Below are 20,522 nucleotides of genomic sequence, written 5' to 3' on the forward strand. Positions count from 1 at the left end.
CACTCACTGGCTTACAGGCTGGTGCTGCCAGCTGGTGATAGTAGACATAACAGCTGATTTATCTTTTCCTTGTGCTCATGAGTGGCGAGTCACCTTACAATAGTGTCGCTGGTACAGTGAATATTTTTTGCCATTTTCTGTTGGAAAACTGACCAGCCCAGCAGCACACATACAACTGAAACAAAAGCTGTAAAGCATAAATTAATTATTCTGTGTAGTTGTAACTGCAGATCACAGGCTTGTCAAAATGTCTCTTAAACAGTGTTTGCAGCCTTTAAGTGATCACAAGATGTATCAGAGTTGTCACAAGATAATCAAGATAGTACAGGGGAGGAAATCAATTACTACTTATTCTCTAATGCTTATAGAGTTAAAGTCATGTCCAAAAAGTACGAGAAATTTAAATTAATTGTTTTCCTATTAAGAGGAGCCTGAACCACAGTAATAAGTCATTAACATGTTACATCTCAATTGTTTCTTTTAACAAAGTATAAGAAGGACGTATGTCAGGGTTTACTGTTTACTGTGTGACTGTAGTAACGGAAGCCAAAAAGATTTGTTCAAAAAGCCAGATGTTACTGTTTATAATTCATGTTTAAAAAAAACATTTGTCTCAACATAGTTTTTATTTCAAATTTTTTGTCTAGGGTTTTAACTCAAGGCCCAAATAACATGTTGGCAGCAAACAAAAACAGCCCAAATAAATACTAATCAGAAGCTAAATGTTGAAAATCACTCACTTACAAGGAAAAAAGGGGGAAATATGGTTTTAATGTCTTTTGTGGGCCCATTGGCTCTAAAACAGCCTTTTCTGAATTATCATATTTGGCCTTTTCACATGTAACCTTGAAGAAAGCAGTACGCTCGTTTAACATTCCTCCATTACAATTTCAGAAAAACAAAAGATCTATTGAAGTCAAGATATGCCAGCCGTGATAAGTAAAATCACCATGATGTGTGATATAATCACTGGGTAAGCACAAGTGCTGCTGTTTTCTTCATTTCAAACACTATCTCTCTATTCCCCTCCTGAAAGAAGATATTGTTTACTGTGAGATGGTTATCATAATTCATGGGAGTTCAACTCAAGTTCAGGACAAACACTTCATATGCTTGTTACTTCCTAAAAAATGACACAAGGCAGATAAAGCCACTGTTTGGACATGTGGATCATGCGTGCAGTGTGTGTATGATCAGTGGTTGGATCGCGGAAACACAGAATCCATTGTTAACACCCAGGCATTGCTGGAGGTTAGAGGACCATGTAATAGTGTTAATCATAAAGCAATAAGTGTGAGGTCACAGGACATAAGACACCGAAACACAAAAACAAGTTTAAGTAAAGGACATGAACTGCAAAACCCCTGAAACGCTCCTCTTGAGGGTAAAAACTGGTATCCAAAGTTGGTTTACGTCTTTATCTTTGTTTGAAACTCAGCATGATGGTGGCCCCTCAACCGCCGTTTTCCAGAAGCTTAGACTCAGTTGTTTGATGAGGGCTTATCCCTCAGCTGACATACTATCATTGGACAGGCCTCTGGCTGCGAAAAAAGAACAAGCTACGCAAAGGATTAGCCTCCACACTCGTGCTAATGCAGTCAAACTGTCAGAGAGATCAAAGCCACTCACTCCAGATTAAGACCAATTAAAGCAGGTGGCCCTGCACAAATTAATAGCTGAAGCACTCACCTGTTAAAAGGAGGAAAAACAGTGAGAAGCTTTGTTCTCCCTGCTGAAGTGAGAAAATGTCTAGCTTTCCTGTTGTCAGTCAGTTATGTGTTATGGCAGGCAGTCAGCAAACAAAATCATTTGTTTCATGGGGTTGTGAAAAACTGCATGTGTTTATTACACTGCGGTTACACCCACATGAACTCCAACCAGCAGAAGTGAGCAGCTATGTGCTGATGCAAGCATGGCAGTTGTGATGGCTGCCTTTAATGGAGCAATTTAAAATAAATGGTTCTTTACTTGAAGGCCACCTTTTTATTATGAGACTGGCTTTTACAGAGCTGCACATACTGTGTGGAGTTTAGATAAGCTGCAAAATTCATTAATATAGGACATCTAAGTTCTAATTTTATTGTGCTGGTTTGTACAAATTACAAAGAGGATACTTTGTCAAGGTCAATGCCAAAACAATTAGCATGAAATTCCAGTGTTGTGGTCAGAGCCTTGATAGAAAAGTTAAAACAAAATAGCAGAAATGTATTATTGGATCATTTAAAAAAGCAATACACATAAAAAATGATAGCCTCTGTATTATCAAAAATCCCCCATTGTATTGGGTAATGACACATGCTCTGCAATCGGTATCTAGTGTGGGATATTTGTGTGAACCAATCCTTAAAAGGTTTTATTCCTAACCTTAAAGCATTTCCTGACAATAATACATGGTCATTCCAGCAGAGAAGGGGTTAACAGTCTCAGCTATTACAAAAATGTGAACATCTGAGACTGAAGCATCTGAAACACAGCTGGTCCGATAGGCTGCAGGTCATTTGAGGGCCAACAGAGGATCTGCTGATCAAGGCCTCTGCTCTCGACAGGGGGATGAATGATGACTGCAGAGTAAATGCCAAAACTATAAATTTCATCCCACACTGAGCCAAAGCTCCTCTAGAGTTTATTTACATTTTGACATAGCATCTACTCTCGAACGTCAATGTCAAAGGATTTCAAGGCAGGATAAATTAGAGATTCCAGTGCACTATCTCTAAAGCACACAGTCGAGAAAGTTCATTTCGCTCTGACAAGTCCGTTGTGTGTGCCGCTGTGGAGAAGTCTGAAAGAATCTTTCATTAACTTGTCTTTTTTTGTTACTCTCTCTAAATCTTGCTTTTGACTTGATCCAGCAGAGCTGAGTAGAACCGGGTGCAGCGTCAAAACTGTTCTTCAAATGCAGCTTTGTCCCATCAATTACAAACACTAATGAGAGAGTTTTGCTTAAAAAAAAAAGAAGAAGAAAAAAATCTAAAGAATCCGAAGCCAGACACATTTTATATGTGGAAAATAAATAAATAAGCTCAGAACCCCGTGGTTAACTTTCCAATGGGCTTTGCAGAGAGTCCTGTTTGATGTGGATGCCTAGAGTCGACTGTGTTTGGACAGTCATGGGGTGGAGCTGCCAGGCTTTTAACTGCTCCAGAGAACACAACCCACCACAGAGCAGCACATAGGAGTCCCTCTGTCCTGAGGCTGGACACAAACTATCAACTGAGAGAATAAGAGAGAGAACCACAGTGGGATTTATCCCTGCACATGCCTTGAAGGCTAACACAGCAGAGCAGCTAAAAGGGCAAAACACCTTGAAGACATTCGCAGCCCAATTCTGAAAAAGCATTTTCAAAAGTCAACTATATAAAGCTAAAAGGGCTTAATATACATTTTATTAAAACATTTCATTTCCTTACACTTGTCAACAGCAGATGAAGGAATAGGGCCAAAAAAGATTTTGTAAACTCAAAAAGGATTTAAACTCACATCTGTCAAAGCAGGAAAACTCATACTAAAAGATATATTCAGAGGAGGTGGAAAGAAGTCATTGCTCCTGTTTTGTGGCGTGGGAGGCATGCAACGTCTAATTTGAGAGAAAGAACATGCTTAAGTTATTACTGCAGGAAGGCAATCTGTCAAAGGCAGGCTGTTTTGGCATGTTGCATACCACTGCTGAGATCATAGAGTCAGATTCTGCTTGCAATTACTGCTGAAGGACCTTGGATGCAGGCAAGTGGCCATTAATCCTGCTTCTGGCCCTGCACACTCTGACATGTCAAAATTCTTACTGTCCTCTGTGCCACGGCTCTGGGAAAAAATGTGCCAGAGCAGCCAAACCACACCAGTGGAGTAATTGACGCCATCATTAATGTAATTAGGTTTCCTTAACTCAGCAGTGTGTTATGACTTACTTTATCCTGTAATGTATGAACATTTACGGGGGAAAGGAGACTACTAAATTTACTTGATAAAGAGTAAGTTATTGAAGCTGAGGATGAAAAATGAATCATGACTGTAAGAAATCTAGTGGTTTATTAAGAATTTACATCTTTTTGCTTTGGCAAAAGTAGAAGACCACAGTGTAAAAATCCTCTTTTTTGTACTTGTTCATAGAGCCAGACAACAGAAGAAGCAACAAAAACTTCAATTCAAAGAACTAAAAGACCATGTTTATAAGAATTACTGGTTACTTTTTTTTTTTTTTTTTTTACAGCTTCTCTGTGCAGCTTTTGATGTTTAAAAGTTTTTAGTAATCAGTCCAACTTTCTATTTATTTATTTTTTAATTTATCATCAAAGGAAGATTTGACCCTGGATTCCTTTTTAGAACATATAACATTTCAATAGCCTTGCTTTAGCCTAGCTATGATATGTGGAAGTCCCTTCAAAGAAGCCCCTTCTCAACCACTATGACCAGCTGTTTCCTCAAACAAAAAATATGCTCTCAAAATAGACAAAGTTAACTGTTTGCAATTAAGGCAAAGCAATTACATAATCTTGTGAATGCTTATGTTCGAGGACTGCGGACGCACTTCACTTGAAATTTACAATGTTGAACGTTACAACTTGTCATGCATTATTATTATCCAGTAATTTGAGAATTCAGCTACAACTAATTTAATAAAGGTACAAAAGAATAAATCATAAAAACTACAAAAAGTCTAGTAAATGTAAAAGTAGCACCCCATTATCATAACTCCCTTTATAAAGGTCATGTACTGAACGACAATAACTGATTGTATGAAATGACCTGATATCCGCTAATTAAATGTTGCTATAAAGACGAGTATATTACAAAACTAAGAAATCAGCACGAATGCATAAATACATATGTGTGAACTATATTTTTGTTAGTCAGAATTACTTTGTAACAATAATACCACAGTGTAGAATTACTCACTGTGGTAAGTAAAAACTACATGTGAATAGTTTTATAAAAATACAGAAACAAAATAGTTAAATAGACTGGTTTGTTTGGTACTGGATGGCTCAATTTTAATTAAGGATCAATTAAAGTTTGTATTTCTTACATTTTCTTTAGCTATTTTGATGTAACTTTATTTACATTAGGGTATAAATCACAAATTGGGTCATGATACAATTTTATAATGATTAGATTTTTGCTAATATCACATCTTCTTCCATCAAACAGCTTTGATCCGGTTCAGCAATTGATATGTGACAATATCACATGCTGGTTTAATACAGTTACTTCTTTTCATTTCAAATCACAGCAATCATAATCATATTAATCCTATTAATTGTTACACCCTTAATATGTAGAAAAACCTGCAGTCATAATTTGTGCTCATGACAAAGCAGTGTTAAAGTATAAAGTACAAAGTCAATAAAAAAATAAAATATTAAAGTCAAATACAAGCGTCATAAAACTGTACTTGAGTAAAGTACTTCAGTAAACTTAATTTTAACTTGTGTAACTACCATTTTTAAAAACAATAATTTGCTGTAATTTACTGTAAGATTATAAACAAGCAGAATATCTCTTTTCTTTCTTCTTCTTTTACAGTGACTACCAGTCGTTTGTAGAACAGATTCCTGGATGTATACTGCTATATGCATTTAGTCTTTATCATATGGACATCAGTATGTGCAGTAACCTCCTTCGCTTTTCTTCAGGCTCTTTGTTCCTGTGACAAAACCATCTTGTTTGCAATACAAAGAATGTGGTTTCATCTGAGTGAAAGCAGCACAGACACCTTGAAAAGAACTATGCTTCAAAGGAAGAGATTCATCATCACATGTCGCCCCTCCCACCCTGACTACACCTACACATCGCTGTGATCAGGTCATTTAGCTGTTTAATGTGGTATGACGTTTTATCCCCACCTTAAGCATCTTAAAGCAGCGTGTGATGCATGAAGTAATTTCAGCATCAGAAGATGCCTAAGTTTTCTTAACCCTCTGATAGGTTTAAAAGAAGAAATGAAGTAAATGTCCCAATCACAGCAAAAAGTCAACACTGCCAGAATGTGAATGGCTTATAGTCAATTTCTCGAGACGGTGGAAGTAATTTTACAAAGAGAAATACTTTAAAAGGAAGCTAATTGGCAAAAAAGGGGGAAAAAAAAGACAAATCCACCACAGAAATGTCAGAATCTGGTCGACACTCCGTGAACTGTGGCATTAACCATTTTGTCATACCAAATATCTTCATAGCGTCATGGTCTGCCTAAGCATCTGTGCACGATCTGAATAACTAGCATGACTCCCGTGCAGATGGTCACAGGATGTGACCACCTCATATTGCCTGTTCCCATCCATCCACCAGTAAATAGCTCCTTTGACACCCCCATGCCCGCTGCTTGTCCGAAGCATCTCACATGATTGCTACCATTTTCAAAATAACTTGAGGAGATAAGCTAAAACCTTTTTCATTTCTAAGTGGCAAAACAACACACACACACACACACAGCAAATCTGACAAGAACTTTTGACCTCCTTGTAGCAGGCCAGGAGTCACGAGTTAGTCCTCTTGATATCACTCTTTGAAATCTTAATGTCCAACTGCCCTTTTTCATGGCCTCCGCGCTCAACAGCTAAATCAGGTTTATAACTACTGTCAAAGGCAGGGATGACAGACAAATTAATCTTCCCTTCACAAGTTTACATCTTGAGCATCTGGTCTGCTGATGTTACCCTAACAAGCACAGAGGTCTTGGTGAGCTGTCTTTTAATGTTGATGTGTTCATGGCTGGAGATGAATGGCTCTGTCACGGGAATCTATTTATACAACAGTTATATGGCAGTGCCACCAGATCCAGGACACCGCATTTCCCTGAAACGGGATGCACCAGCATCTATTACAGGAAGTCAGCAAATGACACTTTCTATAGGTTGGGAGCACTGTTCAGTGTTCTTTGCGCCCATTACTGTCAATTAAAAAAAAAAAAAGAAAGAAAAAGAAAGAACAGCTGTATATATGTCATCTTCTTCAATAAGAGAAAATGACTAAAAAGCATCCAGAATGCAAAGTTTCATCACTTTTAGTTAAAATGTTTTTGTAAATTACATCTGGATATAATACTACATCAAAATATACTATTACAACAAATAAGGCACTTCACTCACTTTATGCACATTTATCTACATGTGTTTATTTCATCTGCAGTAAATCAACACATTAAGGTGAATAATTATGCCACTCTTTCAAACAAAAAACACATTTAAAACATCTTTAAAAAAAACAAACATTAATGTACTCATCAGGTTTTTTGTTTGCTGTAATTCACAGCTGAATCTCACATTACCTGAAAATTACCAGCTCCAAGCACACTGAGGATGTTTAACAACGCATCTAAAAATAGAGAAATACACTATCTCAAGCTCTAAATAAAAATAATGTGTTATTAAGATGAATTGATCAGTTTCTGACATTTTCACAGGATTTAATAATGAAATTAAGAAATAAAAATTTTAAAAAAATCACAAGCTACATTTTTTGGTCCTAAGTTTCAGGAAACCAAGACTTTTCAGTGAAACATTCACAGAGAGTGATTTAAGGTATTTTGAATTTGTTTGCCGATATGAAATATAAGATTTAACATTGTTGGAAATTTCTTTTGAAAATAGAGAAACATTCTAGATAAAGACTCAATAAAGTAGTAAACCTGCATAAGTTTAGTCTTTCATTGCCAATTGACCTTTTACACAACAGCTGCACCATGCATTGGTTCCAAACCAGAACCACATTACAGAAAGCAATGTCCCCATTGCTTTAAAAAATATATAATAATTAAACTAACTGAGGCCATTTTTAGTAAATAAATAAAGCGAAAGGGTATTTCTGTGGTTGAGAGCAATGGTAGCTATTCTAATGCTGATGTGATTGTGAGCTTAACAGTTTTGTTCAGTTTGCAAATTATGGTACTAATAAGAATACATATATGACATCACTGGGAAGCAGAGACAATGAATCTTTATATCTCCAAATATACAAACAAACATGTAAAAATTATAAACCCAAATGAGGATGGATTGCTTTAAGAAAAGTTTAAGAAAATATAATTAAACCCCAAAATTACATGAAAATTGACTCACAAAAAAACAGATTAAACACGACAAAAAACATCGAACAAAATTTTGGTATAAAATAATGTAGACTTTTAGTGCAAGCTCCAACTAGATAAACATAAAGTGGTAAAACTTCCATTCTGTTAGAGCAGAAAGAAACAGACATGGCCAAGGTTCAGAGATACACCGGTCAGCAAAGGAATCTGAACTCAGCAGACAAAAGACACATCAAGCTGACAAAATGTTCAGTAGCACCATCTGGTTGGACAAGCAAAGACCAGAAATGTCATTAAACTGTGTGTAAAACCCCTCACAGAGCTGGGAATGAACATGCTACAATCAGACATTTTGTGAAGAACAATGGTGTAGCGTTATAGAAGAACAGCTGGGAGACAAGACCACCAGGACAGCAGAATTGAAGCCTGTCATTGTTCGCCCACCCTCCTCAGTACCTACCACACCTCTTTACCCCATCGCATGAATCCCAGTCACCACCCTCCCCTGCCTCTGCAACAATAGATGCTTTGAGGTTATGCTCTTCTTCTTTGTGCCCAGCACAACGCGTGAACAGAACCACTTGAGATCACGACGACTTAAGAGGAGCTTATAATGAAAGGATGTCCATCATAAAAGAAAACACACACTATTGTTGGAGAACTATTAAAGTGATGTTCAAGTACATCAGCTTTTGATTGTAATATTCTAAGGAATTCTTACTGGGCTGAAAATTTAAATTATTTGATTTTCTTCATCAAAGTGCGTAACGGGCTTCATTGATGATAATACGCCTGAGCTTTAAGCTGAACCTTTTTATATTCATCGCCCCAAGAATCCTCTGTGGGGGTTTAAAACTTCAAACAGTTCCTCATGAAAAAGTCAGAAGGTGTCAGACATGTGTTCCCCCTCCTCACCCCCTACCCTGCTGTCTTGCCAACACCAAAGGCCAGAATTGATTTTGTGTGAAGGAGGACCAGCTCCACCCCCATCAGGGATCACCTGGCTTACCCAAGCCTGTGCCTCTTATACAACCCTAACAATTAGGGAAAAATAGTTAAATATCAGCAGATTTTAGAGCAAAATTCAGCCAACCGTGTATCATCACAACACAATGTGTTTTGTCGGATGTGATTTCCTGTCAGAACATCTGAACAAAATTAAATCGTTACGGTTAATTTCTTTTTACTCTAATTCCACATGGATGATCCTTGTGTATGAGCTAATAAAGTGAGGTTTATGGATGATCCAAGGCAGATTATCTGAGGTACGAGCTCTGTCTTGTAACTTAGAAGGCTTTAAAATTGGTCTAGTTGTAAATAAAAACTGCAGTATAAAAAGTCATACAGGTGCCAACAGAGATAAAAATCTGAAGTGGCTCTCTTGTACAGTGATCCATTTACAATCCCCTTTAAATTAAACATTCCTTCCTGTTTGTCTACATGTGTTTCCTCTGGCCAGCAATGGCAGCTTGGAGAAGCAAAATTTCTGATGTCCATCACACATCTTTGTGTTTTCTAACTTTTGGGAATACCCCTAATTTGTCCTCCCATAGCAAGAAAAAATGGGTGTAAATAACACAAAAGTGCAACTATTTAATTTTATATATTTCATCTGTGTTTGTTTAAGTGTCCCAATAAGTCATTTCAGTGTTCAAGCATCTCTAAAAGCAGTCCCATTGAGCAGGAATATCTAAACAGAATGCAGCCAACACAATCATTTGCACATAATTATGTCTTTTCTTACTGATATGTCAAATTGATTACCCCACTTCTCACACAAAAGCAGCCCTCAACTCTAAAGGATAAATAAAACTGATGTACATGTGATCTGATGAAAAACAATATTAATGGAAAGAAGTGTCTTAATTTTATTTTTTAAGATGCATAAATTAAAAGTAGATATCTGTGTGGATAAAAGCTACTTAAATTTGGTGACTTAACTGAAGAGAAATATTACTGATAAGAATTAGTGAAGACATTGACAATATTGCACAGTGTGATGTTGGATATGTCACAATGAGCTATCAAAGCAGGGAAGAAAAATATTATTTAAAAAAAAAATTCCTAACGTAATGGTCTTGAAGGCCAATAAAGAAACATTATGTTGGGTTGTGAGGTACCTTTTCAACACTAGCCTAAGTCAGGAAGAAGATTCCATGCTGTAGAAAACATCCTGCCTTGTTCTGGTTTAGAAAAAACAAAGTGTGGCGGGGACAGGAGATAAATCGGACAAAGTAATCACTTTTTTATGACATGCTGTCTGTAAATTAGATAAATAATATCAGACTGTTTCGTTTTTTTAATAAAAGAACACAGTATAAACTTGTTCTAGAGGAAAGGGAACCTGAAGTTACTTCTGTTGTAACTTTGCCCTGTATAGAATACCAGATCAAAATAATTGAAAGCCTCAAGCGGCGTTAAAGCCCTCTTTGTCGCCACTTCTGCTTATCCAGCAACCACATCCCCTGGCGACCTCCCTGCAATGGAGCTCTCGCTGCCAAGCAAGGGCTCATTCACAGGGGTTTTCTGCATTAAGTGCTCATCATCTCCCCCATGGATCAACTGGCGCCTCAGTATGCCCAGTGATGACGTTTGAAGCATTCATGACTTTGTTTCTGGCACATTGTGTTAAACTCATACCAATGGGAGGATGCGCTTCACATCAGGGTAACTCCATGAGGCCACTAGATGGTGCCTACCCTACCTACTCGCTGACTTTGGCTAGGTAAGCACATGCAAACATTTTCAGGATGGGACTCTTATCAAAATGGAAAAATATCACCTGCTTAGGTCAAAATAGTGTTTCAGCAGCTTCCTGTTTCATGGCAAAGAAGTAAAATCTTACAGGAAGCCAATTTAATCATGATGCTGTAAGAAGTCATTATATTTTCATTCCTGTCTTCATTCTTTCAGGATGAAATGTATGTGTTTTGATTAGTTGTAAAGGTATATAGGGGTGACAAATACGGGACTTTATGCTTTCAGTGGGCAGGGCTATGGCGATGAAAGCATACTGAGATGTAGATGTATCCAGGAAGTCAGTGTTGTGACACATATAAAGTTTAATAGACACTGGGTGGTGTCTGGGACAGATAACAAGACTTCATGTAAATGGCAAAAAAATTAATATGGGATTGGTGCCACGCCCACATCCATTGAGGTATTGTAAAGTTTTCAGTAACTTTTAATTACAAGGGTCATATGCTTTTCCTGAACAAGTTTCAGCCTGAAAGTCCGTTCAAATGTAAGATACAAAATCACAGCAAAAAATCACACTACAATTAAAGATGGCAAACGTCCTGTTTAATTTAACCTATAGCTCAAAGACGCTTTTCAGTAGGTGTTGACATGTTGCATGCCTGTACCAAATTTCATCCATGTTGGTGAACGTAATGGGCGGGGCTGACTGAATGAAATGATGCAGGGGGTCGCTAGAGAGCCATTTTGGAACCTACCCAAAATATTTGAATAAGACATAGATCAGGCATGACTCTCTTCAACTATGCCACGTTTGGTGATGATCAAAGTTACTGTGCGTCAGTTACAGAGACTTCCTGTTTTATGGCGTTGGACCAATATTTGCTATGTTTACGTTTGGCGAAGCAATGTGAGTTTTGTATTGTGGTATTGCGATGAAACACGTTCGAGTGAATGGGGTTAATCATTGGGAGGCGGGAGAGGGTAATGGGGACCTTTCACACCCCTGTTCCCCCTGGGTGTGACTGGGGGCGAGCGGGGGGGGGAGGTGGTTGCCCCAGGGGCCGGGATCCGGGGTGGCTGTGCTAGTGGGCTGCTGGGGGGGTGGCTCGGTGTCCTCTGGTCCGCCTGGGGTGTTCCCTGGTCCGCCTGGGGTGTCCCCCACGGGGCATGGTGGGTGGGTTATGTGTGACGTGACTGTGTGATAGTGAGTGCTTGTGGGTACGGCACAGGGGAGGGTGTGAGTGTGGGACTATATAGGGTGGAGATTGGAGTAGGGGGAGGGTGGGGGGAAGGGGTCGATGGCACCCTGGTTCCCAGGATGTGTGGCTGGAACATTGGGTGTGTGCTGGCCTATGCAGGTTGGTTGTCTGGGGGGGCCTGGTTCTCCTGGGCATGGTGCGGGCCCTCTGCCTTTGGGGGGTGGAGGGGCCGCCTCTGGGCTCCTGGGGCCCTAGGCCCTTTGCTCGGGGCGCCCTAGATGGCCGGTCCCCGGCGGAGCTGGCAGCTGCCGATCTTGGCCCACTGGGACCTGTGCCCCAAGACCGCGGGGGGCTCTTGCTGGGGCTTTCTTCTGCTGCCCTTCGGGTGGGGCTTGAGTCATCTTCGGGGTGGGGTTAGTGCTCCGGGGCTGCTGCTGAGGGCCCGGGTCTCTGGGCTGCCCTGGTCTGCCTCTGACCTCTGTAGAGGCATTGTCGCATTTGCACGATCTCACTCACCACTCTTCATCACTGATTACTCCTTATTCTTCATGCTCTACATGCTGACACAGTTACTGAGTTGTCCAGTGGGTTTATATACTAAGAGATAATTTCTCTTTTTTTTTCCTGTGAGTTTGTATCTGGTTATTGTTGTGCTACTTTCATGATTTGACTTTTTGATTTGGTTATTATTTAAAAACTCGTAATGACTAGCAGCTCTGTTGTTTTGTAAAAGTTGTGGGAAATTTTCTAGTGTGTTCATGTACAAGTGTAACAGTTTGTTGTCTGGTGATGGTGTGGATTGAAGGGTCGTTTCCTTCTGTCTGCGATGTTTTTGTCTCCTTTCTTCTTTCCCTTTTGCTTCTTTTTGCTATTTTCCATCTTTTTCTGTCCCCTTCGGTCAGGTCCAGCAAGATTACATAGATTCCATGATTCAAAGTAAATAAATAAATAAATGAATCAGATTATCAAGAGGAGCCTTACCCATAGGCCTCCCCTTGTCAGAGCAAATTTGTTCAGCATGATACAACAACCAGATTGTCATTTTACTTGCTATGATGCTGGACAGATGTTAAAAAAATAAAAATAAAAATAAAAAAAATCGTTGGGAAGCGGGACACCACAGTGTGAAAAAAATCACTTTCTGTTGTAAAATGGACATATGGATTTGTTCAGGATTGGACCTAAACTGAGCACTGTACGTTTTAAGATATTAGGGAAGCACTGCATTGTCCTAACGTCTGACTTCATGACAGTCCTTTAGAGACTGTTACTGGCCTACCTTAATAAACAAGTGAATACTTTATCATAATAGGCCTTGGGTTGAGGATGCCATTGTCTACCTGATTCAGCCTACACTTATCTGGATGAATCAGGTAGCATTGTGACGATCATGTTCTTCGATTTTTTTTTTATGAGTGCTTTTAAACACAATCCAGCCTGCACTGTTAGAAGGCTGTGAGAAGCTCTATAAATTCCAGGTGGATGCCTCCACAACCACCTGGATTTATGACTACCTAGCAAACAGACCACAGTTTGTGAAGCTGAAGAGTTTTCTGTTTGGAAAGGTGGTCATCAACACAGGAGCACCTCAAAGGACCATACTCTCACCATTTCTCTTCAAACTGTAAATCTCAGACTTACAATACAACTCGGAGTCCTGTCATCTGCAGAAATACTCTGATGACTGATGGGGTGGGGTGTATCAGTGATGGAGAAATCTGACTATAGAGAACTAGCCAGTCAGTTTGTGGGATAATGCCGAAACATTCATTTTATCTTGAACACAAGCACATCAAAAGAGACGACTGTTGATCTTAGGAGGAATAGAAGTAAACAAACATTACTTTTCATCTTTGCAGAAGAGGTGAAGGCAGTGGAGGACTACAAATACCAGTGAGTTAAGCTGAACAACTGACTAGACTGGAAGTATCAAACAGAGAGTTTGACAGGCAATTTGCAAGTTAAGATTAGGCACTAAAGCTATCGAGACAAGAAAAATAAAAGATCATGATTTGGACAAAAAGTACATTCTTTAACTGCTGTAGTTATATTATACCATGATATGTTCTTAGTTTCTATAGGCAATATGTCAATATAAGAAAACAGAGTGTAAACCTTTCAGTACAGCTGGTATCTTCTGGCCAATATGACTGGCCAGATTTCGCACTGATGACCTCTATTGTGTAAAAGTCATGATAACAATAAGACTGGATGAGTCCACAGTTTATAACAGTTTGTGATAGAAGTAAAGTAATACAGAAACTTAAGGATATTTCTTTTTAGAAGTGGGGTTATGGAGTACTAGTGAGTAGTCAGTGTTTTTTGCATTTGCAGTAGAAAACTGTCAGCCTGCTCTCAGCTCAAAGAAGATTTCTGATAGGAGAGCCAATCTAACACCTTCTCAGAACAGGTTTTAAACAACTCAAACCCTGAGAATTTCATTGCTGCTGAAGCAAACGCTATATAGATTTTCATTCTGGGTCACTTTTGCAACTGACGGTATGGTCCATGATTTGAAATAAATCATGCAGCTTAGAAAACACACTTAAAAAGAAAAATTAGATATGCTAAACTAACCACAACAACAGAGCCTTACTTTCAACTCAAATAAAGCTACTACTCCAGGGGAAATAAATGTTGGGTGTGCGTTGAAGGAGATACGATCATTATCAACTGTAGAATTTTTTTTTTTTTAAGCCACATAGTTAATTTGATGGTTATGTGTAAACAAAGCTATCAATAAAGGATCATAAAAAATATTGTTTGTCATTTCCATTATTAGCCTGAAGAGTTTCAGATTGTGCACCGCAGAATGTAGGTTATGTAATGATGTGAAGCCAATATAACACTCAAAAATAGAAATACTTGGACTGCAGTGGAAAAATAGGAATCCTGTAATTCTATTAGTTACATTAGAAGTGACCCAACACTCCTGCCCGAAACTCCTCACAGGCAATTCTGTTACTTATGCACATCATAGCATAATACATTAACATAATGGTTGGTTTGTTTGTTCGTTGGCATGATGAAACTAAGAAGTTCTTCTCCACTCTGCCATCAACTAACAGCAGACTGGGTCTTTAGCGAGGAGGGCCTTAAAGGGACAGGAAATATTTCAGACATAAGGTGGCAAAAATGCTACAGTAATGTCCATCATGAGAAAAATCATGTTTCTTGTGCATCAAACTTATATACAGGTATGTGTTGTATTAATCGCCCAAAATAGCACTTTGAACCTGTAAAAGAACATATTATTGGCTCTTTAAAAAGGAATTACTCATGTCTGCAACAGTAATCCTCAATTGTTTTTGAGTGATTCACTCAGCACTGTATTTAAAAGATACCACCCACCCCCATCAAAAAATCAAATCCTTATGCTAAACTAATATTTAATGGTGTGTTTAAGTGCCAGAACAACACTTTATACACCATAATTATTCATCCATAAAAACACAATTTAATGCAGTTAATTTCACACATAAAGTGTTATATTATATATTATATGCCAGGTTAACACATTTGACAGATTCATATTTTCCTACTACCTATTGTAGAAAAGTGTGATTTATGTCACACATTGACTTAATAAAAGCACATATGAAGCAAAAGGGGAACATATAAAAACAAGCTTGCAAATGAGCAGCCATGGATATGTTTTGGAACAGAGGTTTTAGGAGCCTGGCGTCTATGAGTGAGACACAACTTCCTTATTTTTAAACCGTGGGCACTTCAAGCACTGGCTTGATGTCAACCTCCCTTTCTAATGACAGCCACAAAGCTGACAGGCCGTAAATCAGAGGAAGTATAGGAAGCCATTAGTCCAGGGATACACAATAAAAAGCAGTAATGGTCTCATAAAGCCTGCAACACCACAGCAGACATTCTGATTCTGTCTATTAAGGGCTGCACAGAACATCGGATGAGTGAAAATAAGGAAGCCATTTTTCTTACGTGCATTGTTGCCTGGGGTCCTGTGCTTATGATCAATGTACAGTAAGCTGCCTTGCCCTAAGAGCTATTTATTTATACTGCTCTCCAGCTGAGTGAATATTAAAATAGAACGTTGTGATTATGAAGTGCTTCTATTGAGCTCTGTGTTACAGATCTTTTATTGATTTACTCAGAACTGGTTATGAATGCCAAGTGTGCTACAGGTGCTGGTCATAGTATCAAAATAATCACTGTTCAAGCATTCAGTTTATGTTCAATTATGTGTTAACATAAGTAGCTAATCAACCAATCACATGGCAGCAAATAAATGCATTTAGTCATGTAGACATAGCCAAGACAACTTGTTGAAGTTCAAAGTGACCATCAGAATGAGAGAGAAAAAAGGACAATTTAAATTACTTTGAATTTGGCATGGTTGCTAGTACCAGATTGGCAGTATTTCAGAAACTGCAAAATTACTGGGATCTACAACCATCTCTAGGATTTACTGAGAATGGCCCCAACAAGATAAAATAACCAGTGAGCAACAGTTGTCTGGACCAAAATGCCTTGTTGAAGTCAGAGGTTAGAGGAGAATGGGCAAACTGGGTGGAGATGACATAAAGCCAACAGTAACTCAAATAATCACTGGTTACAATGAAGCAGTGACGTACGGACAGGGGAGGCAGGTGAGTTCTTTGAATTGTAAATCGGACTCTAAAGGAGTCAGTGCCTCACCAGCCATGAGCCACCCCACACATCACTGCAATGAAGGTATGCAGGATACCATCTCTAAACACACAACACGTCAAACCCTAAAGCAGATGGGCTACACCAATAGAAGACCACACCGAGTGCCACTACAATTCACACAGACTTACAAAAATAGAACAAAAAATGTTGCCTGGTCTGACAAGTTTCTGTTACAGCTGCAGTATTCAGATGGTAGGGTCAGAATTTAGCATACACAACATGAAAGCATGGATCCATCCTCTCTTATATCAAAGGTTCAGGCTGTTGGTGGTTTAATAGTGTTGGGGATATTTTCTTGGTACACTTTGGCCCACCCAATACCAACTGAGTATCATTTAAACATCATCCTACCCGAATTTTGTTGTTAACCATGTCCATTTCTTTATGACTACAGTATGGTTACTTCCATACTTGGGATGTGGTGGAACGGGAGATTCTCATCATGGATGTGAAGCCGACAAATCTGCAGCAACTGTGTGATGCTATCATGTCAAGATGGATCAAAATATTGGAGGAATGTTTCCAACACCTTGTTGTATTGATGTCGCAAAGAATTAAGCCAGTTCCAAAGGCAAAATGAAGGTCCAACCATGTACTAGTAAGGCATACCTAATAAAGTTGTTTGTCACAGATTAATTCTAGTGAACCTCAGTAAACACAACTATGTGCAGATGTGCTCTGGTCGGTCACCAAGTGAAATTTGAAAAATAAATTCAGTCTTGAACAACAACACCTACTTCCGGGCTGCAGATTTTTATTGTGCTGCATTTGAAGACCAGAGGCTCCTAACAGCATCCTGTGTTTGACATAACAAATCTAATTTACCAGAAAGAATCTTCTTGAAACCACACCAGCTTTTCAAAAACCAGATGCCAGATGTCTAAATAATTTCACAAAATCAACATAATTTCTCTTCTCAAAAGATAAGTCGACTGAATCACATTTCAACAGGCTGTCCCCAACTTACAGCAAGAATGAACTTGCCTGAAGACAATGACAAACTCCTCTCTGTCTGATGTCACTTCCCATTTCCAGGCAGACTGCTATCTGCTACTGGCTTCTGCCAATAATAGCTCATCAAAACAACACAACCCTTCTTGGCACAAAAATAAAGGCGGCCGTCCACGTCTGTGCCACTCAGATGTCAATTAAGACTCCTCTTCACACTGACACTTGTGACTTAAAAGAAACAGTCGAGAATGTGATGAATTTGAGCCGACAGATGAGAAGGCAGTGCGCTGTGTTGCAGTACCATAATGTGCTTCAGATATGGATAACAACTGACACCACTGGCAGGTCTTATGAAGTTTGATTTCATTTGTCAGGCCTCTTCTACTTTGTCTTTTCAGCTCGCCCGCTCCCTCACTTTTCAATCATGTTGGTAATAGCTCATTCTGATTGCCTGAGGACACTCACACTGGCTTTCATTTAAAATGCTAAGACATAAATATAGTAGGTGCTGCTATGGGCAACATATCAAGATATGGCATTTGTTGTATGTTCAGATCTAAAATTCATGCAGTTAAAAAAAAAACAAAAAAACATGCAGATCACACAAGCCATAAATGGCAGAGAAACCATCACCATCAACCTCTGTATTTCATCAGTATGTAGGCAAATGTAAGTGTCCAAGCCTGTCTCTGCGAATACCTTGCATGCTTGTCTCCAGCCAACCACTTGACGCTAATTCCTGACTGAAGCGCTCCTCCTGTGTATCCTTAATCCTGCCTGCAAAATGTGACAAGATCATTCTTTAGGCCTACTTAGTCTGAATAATCTGCCCATCACAGACGCTCATTCCGACCTGCACGGTGCTTCCAGCGCCATAACATGCTGCTTGTACGTTTTCACCTTGACTTAGGCTCCAGAAATTAAATCTAGACAAGTAAGTGTGCGGTATCAGCATCTAGTGCTGGATGAGAATCAAATAGCAATTTTACATTGATTGCGTCTCTGACATATGAAGAGTCGAGGGGGTTTTACACTTCTTTTGAGATCCAGTGCTTAAAGTCATGAACTAAATCAGACAGTTGTCACATTTAATTATGCCACTGAATAATCGAAAAACAAAAAACTTTGATCAATACTTAATCAAACTGCCAGTCAACAAAGTCAGCTCTAGAAAATCATGACTGGGATTTTTCACCTTTTTTGACAAACAAATGATCCAAAAATACTCAGCAGAATCATGAAGGTAACTTAATGAGTGGAATCTAATCGTGTGCCATTCTTTTACATTAGCAGAAGTGGAAATGACTTCCTAGAGCTAATCGACAGCTACACTAAATTAGGCCTTACAGTACATGAGCCTTATAAAGTTTTCTCAAAGTTCTAAACCAGTAATATGGCAGCTGTCGGGTTAAACTGAACTGGTTCCAGTGCTAGCAGGGAGATTAGGTGAAGTTAACTCTTCTCTACAGCATGACTACAACCTGCCAGGATCTTCACCCACCTGACGGCGAGTGGACGACAGCAAATCATCTCCACCGGCTTTGCTTTCTACTCCTGACCAGCTTTAACTAATTGAGGAGACAAAGTGAATAAGACCCTTCACCGCCACAATCTTGGCTGCACCTCAACTTTTCTAACTCCTGCCGTCATGCTGAGCTGCTGTCATATGACTTCCGGCAAGATAGTGTAAGTTCTCTATGTCAGCTCCGAGTTGAGCTCTTGCAAATGAAGGGAGTGCTGCACTACTTGACACAGATGGAGGGGGGAGAGAAAAATACCTTGAGTGGAGTCAAAGGGAATAGGTATGACTCCTAAGTATCTGAAATGTCCTGTCTTGAAAACATAATATCTGTAATACTTCTTGACACACTCGCCTATAACCTCTTATTCTCTGCCAGCTTCTGAGGGGCCTTGTCCTTCTCTCTGGGTAGAGAAGAAAAGCAGTCTATTTTCTTGTCACATTTGGTTGAAAGGGAACTCTCAACTTTGAGTCTAATTTCCTGCACTTTAAAAGACAGTCCACATGCAAGGTGCATTACCATGCTATCAAGGTGATGGGAGCACTTTCAAACTGTCAGTCAGTCATGGAAATATCAGAATGGCTTAATGTCTAGTGCAACCTGTCAAAAGCTCCTGTGAAGTGGTATGGAGCATAATCTGAGTTTTATTCACTCAGCACCACTTACTTGTCAGTGTAGCTCTGTGTTTCACTCTAGATAGTAGCTAATAATGAGATGGAGATACTGTTTATGTGGTCAAACTGTGATAGAAAGAGAGAAGGGAGTTCAACATTACAGCAAATCAGCAGTAAGCAGTTATAACCAGAATAGTTTCAGCCTATGTTATGAAACTACTGCATCTCATATGATCCAGCACTTCTCACTTGCAGGCAGTTAGTTAAGGCTGTTAATTTCCCAATAGAGGCACCACTGTGGGTGACACACTTGGGCTGTACTTAACCATTATTAATGTGACAGGCCTCAGTGCAAAGCAAATCAATTAAACAGGAGCAATCACCATAGTCTGGATAACGGCCTTTTAAGGTTGTTTTCATATGACAAGGAGGTCCTCGATCCAGGCCTCTGTGCCGAGATCTGACAGGTCAAGAAAGTGGCATGAAACAATAGCACCTTCTAACCATCATCTCGCCTTTTTACCTGTCAGATCCAGTCGGCCTGTCTGACTGCTGATGTGGCGTGCCCTGAGCCGGCTGCCACAGGGTGAATTTTCATGTCATGTCGAGGGAATTTCTTATTCCATTTGCTCAACGCTATTATGCTGCATTTATCATCCATATCATTTTGTAAAAGGTATATGTCAAGAGTTTTTGTACCTGAGTTTTTGCCATTCTTCTGATAGTTTCACTTATTGTTCCTCTGTGGTGCGTGTAAGGTTCATGTTCAAATATCAGGAGACAATTTCACTGAAGAAAAAAGGACCTGCAATAATGTAACTTTCACGCTTCATCG

Source organism: Melanotaenia boesemani, chromosome 21, assembly GCF_017639745.1.
Source record: "Melanotaenia boesemani isolate fMelBoe1 chromosome 21, fMelBoe1.pri, whole genome shotgun sequence".
NCBI lineage: Eukaryota > Metazoa > Chordata > Actinopteri > Atheriniformes > Melanotaeniidae > Melanotaenia > Melanotaenia boesemani.